Source organism: Blastomyces gilchristii, assembly GCF_000003855.2.
Source record: "Blastomyces gilchristii SLH14081 genomic scaffold supercont1.6, whole genome shotgun sequence".
Lineage (NCBI taxonomy): Eukaryota > Fungi > Ascomycota > Eurotiomycetes > Onygenales > Ajellomycetaceae > Blastomyces > Blastomyces gilchristii.
Genome location: NW_003101677.1, coordinates 639,686 through 654,115, shown reverse-complemented (window position 1 = coordinate 654,115; position 14,430 = coordinate 639,686).

Here is a 14,430-nt window from a genome sequence, read left to right as displayed (position 1 = left end):
CATTATCAAAATCACTGACAGAGTTACTAATAAGTTCACTGATAGCAGAATTATATGTTAATCTATTTCATCAGTCTGACTGATATTAAAAAGGCTCTAGAAAAGTTGTTCTGTGTTACAATAATAGATTCTCATACAAAACTCTCTTAATAATATCATGAATATCTAGATATCTTCTGATAAGATAATATTATGAATATACTCTCTTTATAAGATTCTGAAGTGAATCACAGTATCAAGTTAGAGAAAAAGAATGATAAGAATCTTAAACTGTCATGAGACTCTCTTTATAACATGTTCTGAGATGAACTTCTTCTTCTTTGAAAGACACTCAATGATCTGTTGAATAAAGAATTCATATACATTAGTAACTCTTTCACTGCAGCCTCTATTCTCTTTGTAAAGAAATCAGATGAAGAACTTCAGTTCTGTGTGAATTATCAAGAATTAAACAGATTAATAAAGAAAGACTGTTATTCTTTATCTCTTATCAATGAAACTCTAGCTCACATTGAACAAGCTCAATAATTTACAAAGTTAGATGTCATCACTGCATTTCATAAGATTTACATTACTGAAGAAGATGAGTGACTTACAGTATTCTGAATATAGTATAATCTCTTTGAATGAGTAGTCACATTCTTTGAACTGATCAATGCTCTCAGTATATTTCAGAAGTATATCAACTGAGCACTCTGAGACTTTCTTAATAAATTTATATCTACTTATCTAGATAACATTCTCATCTTCACTGATGAATTCAGAAAGAAATATCAAGAGTATATACAAAGAGTATTACAATAACTATGAGAAGCAGAACTATCAATTGATATTGATAAGTGTGATTTCAAAGTCAAGAGTACTAAATACTTAGATTTTATCATAGAAGCTGATAAGAGAATTTGAATGAATTCTGAGAAGATCTCTGCTATTCTTGAATGAGAGACTCTGTGCACTGTGAAAGATGTATAAAGCTTTATCAGATTTACTAACTTCTATCAGTGATTTATATGAAACTTCTCAGATATTATGAGATCACTTATAGAACTTACTAAGAAAGACTCAGTATTTCAATGATTAGCAGATACTGAAGCTGCATTTACACAGATAAAGAAGATGTTTATTAATATCTCTCTGCTAATAATATTTGATTCTGATCATAAGATAGTTATTGAAGCTGATTTCTCTGACTATGTAACAGAAGAAGTGATATTGTAATATAATGATGAAAATGTTCTACAATTATATATCTTCATATCTAAGAAACTGAGTCCTGCTGAATGCAATTATGAAATCTATGATAAGAAACTTCTTATAATTGTATGCTGTTTAGAAGAATAAGACTCTGAACTCTGAAGTATCTCTGAATTTGAGATAGTTATAGATTATAAGAATCTTAAATACTTTACAACTATCTATAAACTCACTGAATGATAGATATAATGATCTGAGTTCTTAAGCTGCTTTCATTTTATAATATACTATCATTCTGACAGTCAGAACTCAATGACAGATGCTCTCTTATAATGAGAGTAAGATATATCATCTAATGTAATAGATACTCACTGAATGAACTGAGAGCACTGGCTCTTGAATCTGAAAATACTAGTTAATCAAGATAAAACAGCTCACAGCACTATACATGCTTCTCTGATTAAAACTATCACTGATATCTTAACTTCTCTCAAATCTATATTAGATAAGCTATGACATACAGCAGCTTAAACTGATGAACTTCTTCAAGCACTCACTGAAGCAGTATAACAAGAAGTATTCTGATTTCTCTCAGAATTATATGTAAGAATTAACATCTCAGAATATTTAATTGATAATAATAACACTCTACAATTTCATGAACAATGCTGAGTCTCTCACTTTGAATTCTTACACACTCAGATAATGTAAGAGATACATGATTCATATATAACTGATTATTCAGGTCATGAATAACTATATAAAATGATCTTCTAAGAGTTCTATTAATCTGAGGTATTAAATAGTATCAGATGCTTTATCTGAAACTGTAATTACTATTCTTTCATTATCTTATAAAAGAACTGTAGAAAAGATCTACTGAAATCACTTAATATTTCTAATAGAATCTGATGACATATAGTAATTGACTTTACTATTAATCTATCTGAGAGTAAGAATTGTAGAAATATTCTGATTATTGTTAACTGACTAAGTAAAGATATAATATTGAAATCTTGTAATAAAATAAATACTGAATAAGTCACTAAAGCCTTCTTACAGAGTTCATTCTATTGAATGTATGAATTGCTGAGATTAATAGTATGAGATTAAGACTACTAATTTGTAAGTACTCTCTGAATAAGAATCTGTCAAGTTCTCAAGATTATACACTGTCTATTAACTATCTATCACTCTGAGACTGATAATGTATCAGAATGAATAATTCAGACTGTAAAGAACTATCTCTATAAGTTCTACAATTACTTATAAGATGATTGATATAATCTGCTTCTATATACAGAGATTACTATCAATGAATAAGATACTATTTTAACAGATATAAGCCTGTTCTTTCTTATATATAGTTATTACATGAAGGTGTTGAATCTTCTAGAGATTACACAGTTCATATCAGATCTCTGCAGTCTGATTCAGATTGCTGATAATATAGTAATAAAGCTCTGAGATATCTGTGATTGAGTAGAGATCTTTATAATAACTGTGAAATAAGATTAAGAGAATTAAATTAATATTCACTGAGATCTCACTGAATAATATAAGATAGAAGATCTGATATAATTAAATCTTAAGAATATATAAATCACATATTTATCTTGTATACTAGATTATCACCATATCAGATATAAAGTGATAGAAGTTCTAGATAGCTATAACTACTGTCTTAACATATTATCAGAGATTTATAATATATTCTATACAAGCTTACTCTGCTGTATTATTATCAATCTGTTCTCTTCTTAACTGACTTCTAACTGACAGTCATCAGATATTATAGAAGAAGATAATGAGCTTGAGTGAGAGATTGAAAATATTCTTGATAAGAGACTCTGCAATCACAGTCAGTAATATCTTATAAAATAAGTCAGCTATGATTAACTGATCTGAACTCTGAGTTCTGTGTTATCTGAAATAGCAGCTCTTGACTGATAAGAACTGCTTCTGAAAGAGAAGAACTAATGTGACAGACTGTGTCTGATCAATTATATAGACTATTCTACTACACTTCATAGATTCTTCTGCTTCACTCTTAAATACATACACTCTGATTCTCAGTCATTCTCAATTACTGATTCTCAGTCACTATAAACATATATAAATTCTTTCACTCTGAAGCTTCACCGCGTACATCATCACATACATGTATAAATATTCATCTCAATCACTGATTTCTACACTTTCTCTTTCTTTTCTTCTCTAACATTTTTCTCTTTGTTATATAAGACCTATCAATATTATACTGATCTATTCAGCGTAGGCCTCTTACAAATATAATATATAACTGTATAATTATATATGATTCATAATTGCTTCACAGATAAAGTCTTATTTTACAGTATTAAAGAAATTTAAGCTATTCATCTACACTCTGTAAAAGATTATAGAGAAGAATTTCACTGAATAGTCTGCTGTTAGAAGAATAAGATTCTATAGAGAAATTATAACTCTGTCTGTGACAAGCTGTGTCTGATCAATTATATAGACTATTCCGTTACACTTCACGGATTTCTACCACTCCGATTCTCGGTCGCTGATCCTCGGCTGAAAAACCTCTACTGCTCCGATTCTCGGTCGCTGATTCTCAGCTGAAAACCTACAGAATTTCTATTCTTCTGCTCTGAAGCTTCACTGTGTATACTATTATATACATGTATAAATATTTACTCTGATCACTGATTTCTGCACTTTCTCTCTTTTCTTTTCTTCTTTAACATTTTTCACTTTGTTATATAAGATCTATTCATTATATTAATCTATTCAGTGTAGGTCTTTTACACTTGAAAAATATTCATTATCTTCTTATTAGAAATGATTTGTAAGAGGCCTACGCTGAATAGATTGATATGATATTAATAAGTCATATATAACAAAGAGAAAAATGTTAGAGAAGAAAAAGAAAGAGAAAGTACAAGAATCAGTAATTAAAGTAAATATTTATACATGTATGTGATGATGTACACAGTGAAGCTCTGAAGTGAAAGAACCTATACATGTTCATAGCAGCTGAGAATTGATGATTGAGAATGATCAAGAATCAGACTGTACATATTCAAGAATAAAGTGATTGAAATCTGTGAAGTGTAATGAAATAGTCTATATAATTGATCAGATGCAGCCTGTCACATTAACTCTCTCTTTTCAGAAGTAGTTTTTATCAGTCAAGAGCCGCTGTTTCAGATAATACAGAACTCAGAGTTCAGATCAGATAATTATACTTAATTCATTTCATAAGATATTATTAGTCACAGCTGTGAAATCTCTCATTGAGAATATTCTTAATCTCTCACTCAAGCTCATTATCTTCTCTTATAATGCCTGGTGACTGTCAGTTAAAAGTCAGTTGAGAAGAGAATGAGTCAGTGATAGTGCAGCAGAGCAAGCTTGTATAGAAGATATTATAAATTTCTGATAATATGTTAAGACAGTAGTTATAGCTATCTAGAACTTCTATCACTTTATACTTAATATAGCAGTAATTCAGTATACAAGATGAATATGTGATTCATATATTCTTAAGATTTAATTACATTAAGTCATCTATCTTATATTGTTCAGTGAGATCTTAATGAACATTGATTTAATTCTCTTAATCTTGTTTCACAGTTGTCATGAAGATCTCTACTCAGTCATGAGCATCTCAGAGCTTTATTACTATATTATTAGTGATTTGAATCAGACTGCAGAGGTTCAGTGTGAACTGTGTAATCTCTAGAAGATTCAACACTTTCATGTAATAACTATATATAAGAAAGAATAAGCTTATATCTGTTAAAATAACATCTCATTCATTGATAGTGATCTCTGTATATAGAAGCAGATCATGTCAATTATCTTATAAGTAATTATAGAACTTACAGAGATAATTTTTTATAGTCTGAATTATTTATTCTAATGCATCATCAGTCTCAGAATGATAGATAGTTAACAGACAGTGTGTAATCTTGAGAATTTAACAGATTCTTGTTCAGAGAGTGCTCATGAATTGACAGTCTTAATTTAATACTATGAATCTCAGTAATTCATGTATCTGATAGAATGAGCTCTGTAGAAAAGCTTCAGTAACTTGTTCAGTATTCATCTTATTATAAGATTTTAATATTATACTCTTACTTAATCAGTTCACAATAATCAGAATATTTCTACAACTCTTACTCTCAGAGAGATTAATAGTGAAGTTAATTATCACATCTTATCAGATTCTATCAGAGATATTAAGTAATTTCAGTAGATCTTTTCTACAGTTCTTTCATAAGATGATAGAAGAATAATAGTTACAGTTTCAAATGAAATATCTGATACTGTTTAATATCTCAGATTAGTAGAACTCTTAAGAGATTATTCAGTATAATTATTTATAATCTGAGTAATCAATTATATATGAATCATGCATCTCTTGCATTATTTAAGTGTGTAAGAGTTCAGAGTGAGAGACTCAATGTTGTTTACAGAACTGCAGAGTATTATTATCATGAATTAAGTATTCTGAGATATTAGTTCTTATACATAGTTCTGAGAGAAATTGAGATGCTTCTTGATATACTGCTTCAGTGAGTACTTGAAGAAGTTCATCAGTTTAAGCTGTTATATGTCATAATTCATTCAGTGTAGATTCAGAAGAAGTTGAGATATCAGTATCAGTGTCAGTGTCAGTATCAGTGACAGTTCAGAGAGAAGATGTTCTAATCAGAGAAGTGTATATAGTGTCATAAGCTGTTTCATCTTGATTAACTAATATCTTCAGATTCAAGAGCTGATGCTCTCAGTTCATTCAGTGAGTATCTGTTATATCAGATAGCATATCTTACTCTTATCATAAGAGAGCATCTGTTATCAAGTTCTGACTGCCAGAATAATAGTGTATTGTAAAATGAAAGTAGCTTAAGAACTCAGATCATCACATCTATCATTCAGTGAGTTTATAGATAGTTGTGAAGTGCTTGAGATTTTTATAATCTATGATTATCTCAAATTCAGAGATGCTTTGAAGTTCAAAGTCTCATTCTTCTAGACAGTGTATGATTGTGAGAAGTTTCTTATCATAGATCTCATAGTTGTATTTGACAGAACTCAGTTTCTTAGATATGAAGACACATGATTATAAGACATCTTTATCATTATATTATAATATAGCTTCTTCTGTGATATAGTCAGAGAAATCAGCTTCAATAACTGTCTCATAATCAGAATCAAATATTATTAGTAGAGAGATATTAATAAACATCTTCTTTATCTGTGTAAATGCAGCTTCAGTGTCTGCTGATTATTAAAATACTGAGTCTTTCTTAGTGAGTTCTGTAAGTGATCTTACAATATCTGAGAAGTTTTGTATAAATCACTGATAGAAGTTAGTAAATTCAATGAAGCTTTGTACATCTTTCATAGTGTGCAGAGTCTCTTATTCAAGAATAGTAGAGATCTTCTCAGAACTCATTCAGATTCTCTTACCAGCTTCTTTGATAAAGTCTAGATATTTTGTACTTTTAATCTTAAAATCATACTTGTCTATATCTATCAGTAGTTCTGCTTTCTGTAGTTATTATAATATCTTTCACATATATTCTTGATGTTCTTTTCTGAATTCATCAGTGAAGATGAGAATGTTATTAAGATATACAGATATAAATTCATTAAGAAAGTCTCAGAGTACTCAGTTGATATACTTCTGAAATATACTGAGAGTGTTAGTCAGTTCAAAGAGTGTGACTACTCATTCAAAGAGATCATATTGTGTTCAGAATACTGTAAGCTACTCATCTTCTTCAGTAATACAGATCTTATGAAATGCAGCAATGATATCTAACTTTGTAAATCATTGAGCTTGTCTGATATGAGCTAGAGTTTCATTGATAAGAGATAAAGAATAACAGTTCTTCTTTGTTAATCTGTTCAATTCTTAATAATTCACACAGAATCAAAGTTCTTCATCTGATTTCTTTGCAAAGAGAATAGAGACTGCAGTAGAAGAGTTGCTAATGTGTATAAATTCTTTATTTAACAGATTATTAAGTGTCTTTTGAAGAAGAAGAAGTTCATCTCAGAACATATTATAAAGAGAGTCTTATAATAATTCAGAGTTCTTGTCATTTCTCTTTTTCAACTTGATACTGTGGTTCACTTCTGAACCTTGTAAGAGAGATAGATTTATAACATTATTATCTTGTCAGAAGATATCTAGATATTCATAATATTATTAGAAGAGTTTCATATAAGAATCTGTTATTATAATATGAAATAACTTTTCTAGAGCCTTTTTAATATCAGTCAGACTGATGAAATAGATTGATATACAGTTCTGCTGTCAGTGATCTTATCAGTGACTCTGTTAGCAGTTTTGATAATGACTTCTTTTTCAGAGTATTTTATAAGTGTTAGCAGAGATCTGTGTAAGATTCATAGTCTTGTGAATATCATCTTTGTGAATTCTATCATTGTTAGAGAATATCAAGCTCCTGTTTCAAGCATTCAATAAAATGCCTTGTTCAGATAGTCAGACAAGTTCTAATATAAGATTATAATTGAGATTATTAACTTCATATATGTAGGCATCTTCACATTGATATTCTCTCACATCTATGTTTAGTTTCATTATATAATGAGTACAAACATCTTTTGAATCATTAAATTCTGTAAGAAGTCAGAGTTTTAATAAAAGAATACACTGAAGATTATAACATCTTATGACTGAAGATTTTATCATTGTATAGTAGCATAGACTGCTGTCTATCATGACTTTCATATTATACATGTTATCAATCACAGTAGATACAAGAATCACATTCATTGTCATTTTCTCTTTAAATCATTGTTGTTCAATCTCTTCAAGCTTCTGTTTATAAATTTGAATAGAAGCTAATCTTTTCCCTGTTTCATCAGAATATTCTTGTACTTATCTTCTGAATCTTTCTTCACTGCAATATGATTGATGCAGACAGGCACTGATTCATTCTTTGAATAAGAAGACACTGATCTTTCTCTTGATTGAAGAGATGCCGGTCTTTCTCTTAAGTGTGAAGACATATAGATTGATTGACAGTTGAAAGTGATGTGTTCTAATCAGTTACAGTTAATGCATACTTTATATTGACATCAATCAGCGACTTCTTCAGAAGTGATCTCAGAGACTCAGAAGCATGTTCAAACAGTAGAAACTCTTGCTTATGTATAGATATTTGAATCTATTCAGTTCATGACATCTGCATCATTGCTGTTCTTCAGTATGAGTGTATAAGTGACTGAAGTGTAACATCTTCTATCACTGTTCTGTATACTCTTGAGCTTGATAAGACAGTTGTTCAATGTTCAGAGCTATGTGCAGAAATCTTCATAAGTCTGATCTTTATCTATACTTACAAGAGCCTGTAAGAGTTCAAAAGTTAATGTCTTCTTAAGCATACTAATCTTTATTTAATTCTTTCAAGATTGATCATCTGTTTCTAGAATCTTGATATTGAAGTCAGAGATGAATGTTATAAAAGAAGTATTTCTCTGTTAAGTGCTCTGTAATCAATCTAATACTTTCTGTTATATAGCAGTGTCTTAGAACAGAATATCAAGATATTTAATAATATTGTCAGATGTTTATAACACTGATTCACATGCTTTTATTCATGAATGAAACTTCTGTTTCATACAATTCTTCAATTGTTCATTGATATATCAATCTTGATTGACTAATAAACTGATGATATCTTCATCTACACTCAGTTTTACAAGCATTTTCATTCTTCATGATGAGTAGAGAGTGAGATCAGAAGTATTGAAATATGTAGAAGTATCTAAGTGTTCTTTCAGTGCTTTTGTATTTGATTCTGTAGATGTTGAAATGTATGAGTTTCTTATTGTGATAATTGTTAAATCTCTTCATATTGACATTGTTGAGTTGCATGTATATCAGCTATTTATTATTATTGTAATTTCAACATTGCTCAGAGTCACTGTGATATTATATCTATACTCACATTCAAGAGTTCTCTCATATTGTTATTAGATATAATTATATCATTTATCAGATTTGTGATATCTGTAAAAGTGTAATTGTATGAATATCTCATACATCTGAAGTGTCAGAACTCTTGAGTCTTTCACTAACATTCTCTTATAAGACCTTACTCTCTTTGTAAGATCTTGTTATAAGATCAGAGTGACTGACAAGCAAGCTTCTATCTAAGAACTCAGTGTTCACTTAACTGTTTGACTGTTTCTCTATTTCTTATACATTATTACATATTTGAATATCTCAATGAATAATTGTTTCTAATAAGAAGATAATATGTGAATAATCATTTCTAATAAGAAGACAATGAACATTTTTCTAGTGTAAAAGGCCTACACTGAATAGATTGATATGATATTGATTGATCTTATATAACAAAGAGAAAAACATTACAGAAGAAAAAGAAAGAGAAAGTGTGAGAATCAGTGATTAAAGTGAATATTTATACACATATATGATGATGTACACAGTGAAGCTCCGGGGCGGAAGAATCTATACATGTTCATGACGGCTGAGGATCAGCGATTGAGAATGGCTGAGAATCGGAGTGTACATGTTCAAGAATGAAGCGGTTGAAATCTGTGAAGTGTAATGAAATAGTCTATATGATTGATCGGGCGCAGCCCGCCACATGATTATTTATTGAGAAGATATTCAAATGTGTAATGATATATAACAAATAGAGAAATAGTTAAACAGTTAAGTAAACACTGAGTCTCAATCAGTTAAGTAAACACTGAGTTCTTAGATAGAAGCTTACTTACCAGTCACTCTAGCTCTGTAATAAGATCTTATAAAGAGAATAAGATCTTATAAAGAGAATATCAGTGAAAGATCTGAGAGTTCTGATATTACAGATATATAAGATATTTATATGATTATACTTCTTCTGATTTTACAGATATTACATATCTGATGATTAATATAATCATGTCTAATAATAGTATAAGAGAACTTTTAAACATAAGTATAGACACAGTATTACAGTGACTCTGAGTAATGTTAAAATTATAATAATAATAAATAGCTAATATGCATGCAACTTAACAATGTTAATATAAAGAAATTCAATGATTATCTCAATAAGAAATCCCTGTGCAGACAATTTCAACACTGACAGAATTGAATATAAAAGTACTGAAAGAATGCTTAGATACTGTCAGCGTGACTCAGTTCATAAGACTGGTAATTAAGACTGTATAAATTAGAAATGCATGAGTTCGAATCTCACTGCTGACACCTGTTACTTCTTACTCATGAAAGCTCTTATGTAATAGAGACTGAGTCTAATTAGTAAGACTTGATATGAGATAGAACTCTCTACTGCAAGTTAAGTCACTAGTTAAGTAAGATTCTGAGAACACTTATCAGAGCTGATATGAGATGTTAATATCTCACTATTCTACTATACATCTGTCAAGGTTCTAACAATATAGAGTCAAGTCTAATATAGTGATTATACACTACTTAAGCAAGTCTCTAACTAGAGCTGTCATCAGAGCCTAGCTTCTTCTTAAATACAGAGAATGATTTTAAAAATTATCTGACTAGCAGATCTAGACATGTATCTAGACTCTAGACAGAGTAGTCTGATAGACTAGAGTCTGCAAGCTCACTATCAAGCTCTAATACTGATAGAGAGAACTGTAGTTATCAAGTCTATAATTAGTCTCTAACACAGAGTGAGGTCATAATGACTGATTAATAGATCTATGAACATTTAATGAGGCCGAGATCAGCAACTGAAAGCTTGATATGTATATCATCAAGTGAGTAGTGACAGTTACTAACTAATATCTCTGAAAATTAGTGACTGGTCCGAGAGAACAGACATAATAATTGATTAATTATAGAGAATTAAATATAATTAGCTTAAGATGTATTCTGCAAGTGACTAGCATCTGTAGTTAATTTTCTTCTTTAAATGTTGAAAAAGTTGATCATGAGAAGATATCTCTCTGAAGAGAAAAGCTTGAATCTCTTATAGACTTATAAATAAGTGAACTATCTAAGAAGAAAGAATATGAACAGCATTTGAAGAGAATTTCTACAATCAATATAGAAGACTCTATTCTGATTTATTCAGATAACTCTAAAAATGAGAATTTGAATAGATTAGACACAGGCAATGCTTATACTGAAGATAATATCAATTTTATCTCAGATTTCTGAAATTTAGAGTGTGAATCTGAAGTCTTTGATGCTGAACTATTTATAATAGTGAAAGCTTTCAAACTCATTGAAATAAAATCTTATAAAAGAGGAAATAGTTTGAAAGAGATATGAATATTCTCTAACAGTCAAGCTGCTTTAAAAAGACTTAGAAATAGTCAGATTTATAATGATTAAATGAATCTTGAACTGATCTTAAACTCTGTTTTGAAAATTCAAAAGAGAAGAATATTAAAGCTGATAATTCATCTGCACTAAGTTTCTGCTTATATGAATATTCATGACAATGAATTGACTGATTCAGCTGTAAAAAAGAGTTCAGAATTAAGCAGATTTATTCAAAAAATTATATTCTGATCTTTTATAAAGAGAAAAATAAAAGAATCATATTTAAATAAGTGAAATGAAAGCTGGCAGAAATAAAAGAAGAGTATACATTATTCAAGATTTAAAACAAAACCCAAGTGAAAATCTTGTTTAATTAAATGTAAAAAGAAAATATTCTCATCTATAATACAGCTGAAACTAGAATATAACTATTTCAAATCTTATATGCAAAGATTTGATGATAGATTTAATTCAATAGAATGCTCATTCTGCAATGCGAATGAGAATTCTGAGTATATGTCACGCCCCCGGCCGCGCCAAGGCCTCGTTGCGGTTCCACACGGCTCATCACTTCCATGCGGATGATTTCATCCTGTCTGAACCAGTTTTCAACCACTCTATGACATCATTCAGATATATCATAGAAAGATCTGATTGATGAATATAAGAATCTCACTTCTATACAAGGTCAGCAGATTGCTCTTTCTTGATAGTAAGATGCTGCTGAGATATTACTTCAGCTATTCTCACTCATGAAATAAGATAAGAGTATTCATTCATTATCTATATAGAATAGCTAAATGCTGACTTCTTATCAAAAAAGTTAATAATTTGTTTTTCTTCTACTGAAATATATACAAGAGTTACTATGTTTCTTATATAATCTTCTTAATAAACTAAGTATCATATCTGTGATATTCTTATAATAACTCTGTAGTCTATGAGCTCACTATTTAAGTAAGATAGTTAAGCTCACTTATACAGCTTCTTAAACAACTATCTTTATATAATACTGCTGACTAGTCACTACTTCAGTTTCATTATATTACAATTTAAATCACTTAATCTGATTATAAGTTTGAATCAGTTAAGCTCTAACAGACTGATATAATCTTATATACTCACACTGAGATCAATTCAATCTCATTCTCTGAGAAAAACTTTACATCATTTTCTAGAGTGTATACATCTCTACTCTGACAGAAATCTGAGATTTCTGAACTCACAGTATATTTTAATATAAGCTCTTCAACTAGTCTGTCACTGCTGTAGTCTCTACACATCTACATCTATCATGAAGATAGAGAGATTAAGGTCAGAGATTCTCTGAGATATAAGGAAAATACATTATCTGAATTTCACAGCTTTATCTATACTATTGAATGAAAATTCTGCCTTAATCTGAGCCAGTATAATACTTATGAGATATAAGTAATATACACTGTCAACCTTCTTGAAGGCATTTCTGCAACTACTTGAGCTATTAAGAAGAGAGAGCTTGAGCATACTGATGCTACAATAACTTGAGAAGAATTCAAGAACTTTCTACTGAACTAAATTGAAGATTACTATAACTACAGCTTCATAGCAGTGCAGCAGTTTAACTTATTATATTAATAAGATAATGAGAATTCTTTCAATTTCAATATAAGATTTGAAGAATATTGAGAGAAATTGACTGATGATTTGAATCAATTAAAAATACAGCTTTATCTTACAAAGCTGACTTATAAGATGCAGATAATGATATTACAGTATCAGAGTTTATTAATTAATTACACTGAGCTTGTTAACCTGACTTTCTGAATCTATTTGAATAATCAATTCTTCAAGAAAAAGATTAATAAGATCTCTTCTAAGTAATCAATGATAGGATCTAAACAGTGCTGTGACAGCTTCAGTGTAGAGAAAGTAAAGAAGAATTTTAAGTATTCTGATTCTTTACTCACTGTGAAGAAATATTAAAAAAGATTTGACAAAGATCTCTATTTTAACTGCAGAGCTGATAATCACTATACTAGTGATTATAAGAAGCTGAAGAAGAGAAGGAATTAAGAAGATATCTTCTCAAAGTTAACTTCTCTTCTGACAAATGTATCTGTGAAAGATAAAGAAGAGAAAGAAATAAAGAATTGATAATTCTCATATCTCTGAGTTCATATTATGATCATAATGAATACTCTGAATAAGAAGATACTAGTGAGATGCCTACTTGACTTCAGAGTAGATACTAATTTCATATTCTATTTCTTTTCTTTAATGAAGAATTGAAAGAAGATAGACTTATCAGATTATATGAAATTTATCAATAAAATGAAATACTACTGTTTTGACATAATTCAAGTGAAGTGTGTGATCACAGACTTAGAAGAAACCTTCAAGAAGAGCAGTCTGCTTCTTCACACAGTCAATATTATAGATAAGAACATTATTCTAGATCTCTTATAATTGAGAGAAAACAATTCTCTCATTGACTGAGTTACTCAGATATGATGATATTATCTCACTAATGAAGAGACAGTAATAGAGAAATCTGAAGAGTTTCATCAGAAGAATCTTGAGAAAAAGATAGAGTCAATATACTGTGTAGCAGGTGACTGAGACTTGAGAACAGGTGAAGAAGTTATCATCTCTGCTACAAGACTAGCAGCAGTATCTGTTATTGAAGATGAATATATACAACATCTTTTTACAGATTATAAGAATATCTTTTCAGAAAGAGAAGCAGTGAAGATTTCTGATATCAAGATATAATATAAGATTTATCTTGAAGACAGTGTAACAGTGCTGTACAGGCCTCTTTATAACTTATCTGTAAAGAAATTAAATGTTCTGTGCAAATATCTTAAGAAAGTGCAATCAAAGAACTGAATATACTTATTAAAGAGTTCAGCAGAGATGTCTATACTCTTTATACTTAAGAAGAACAGTAGACTACACCT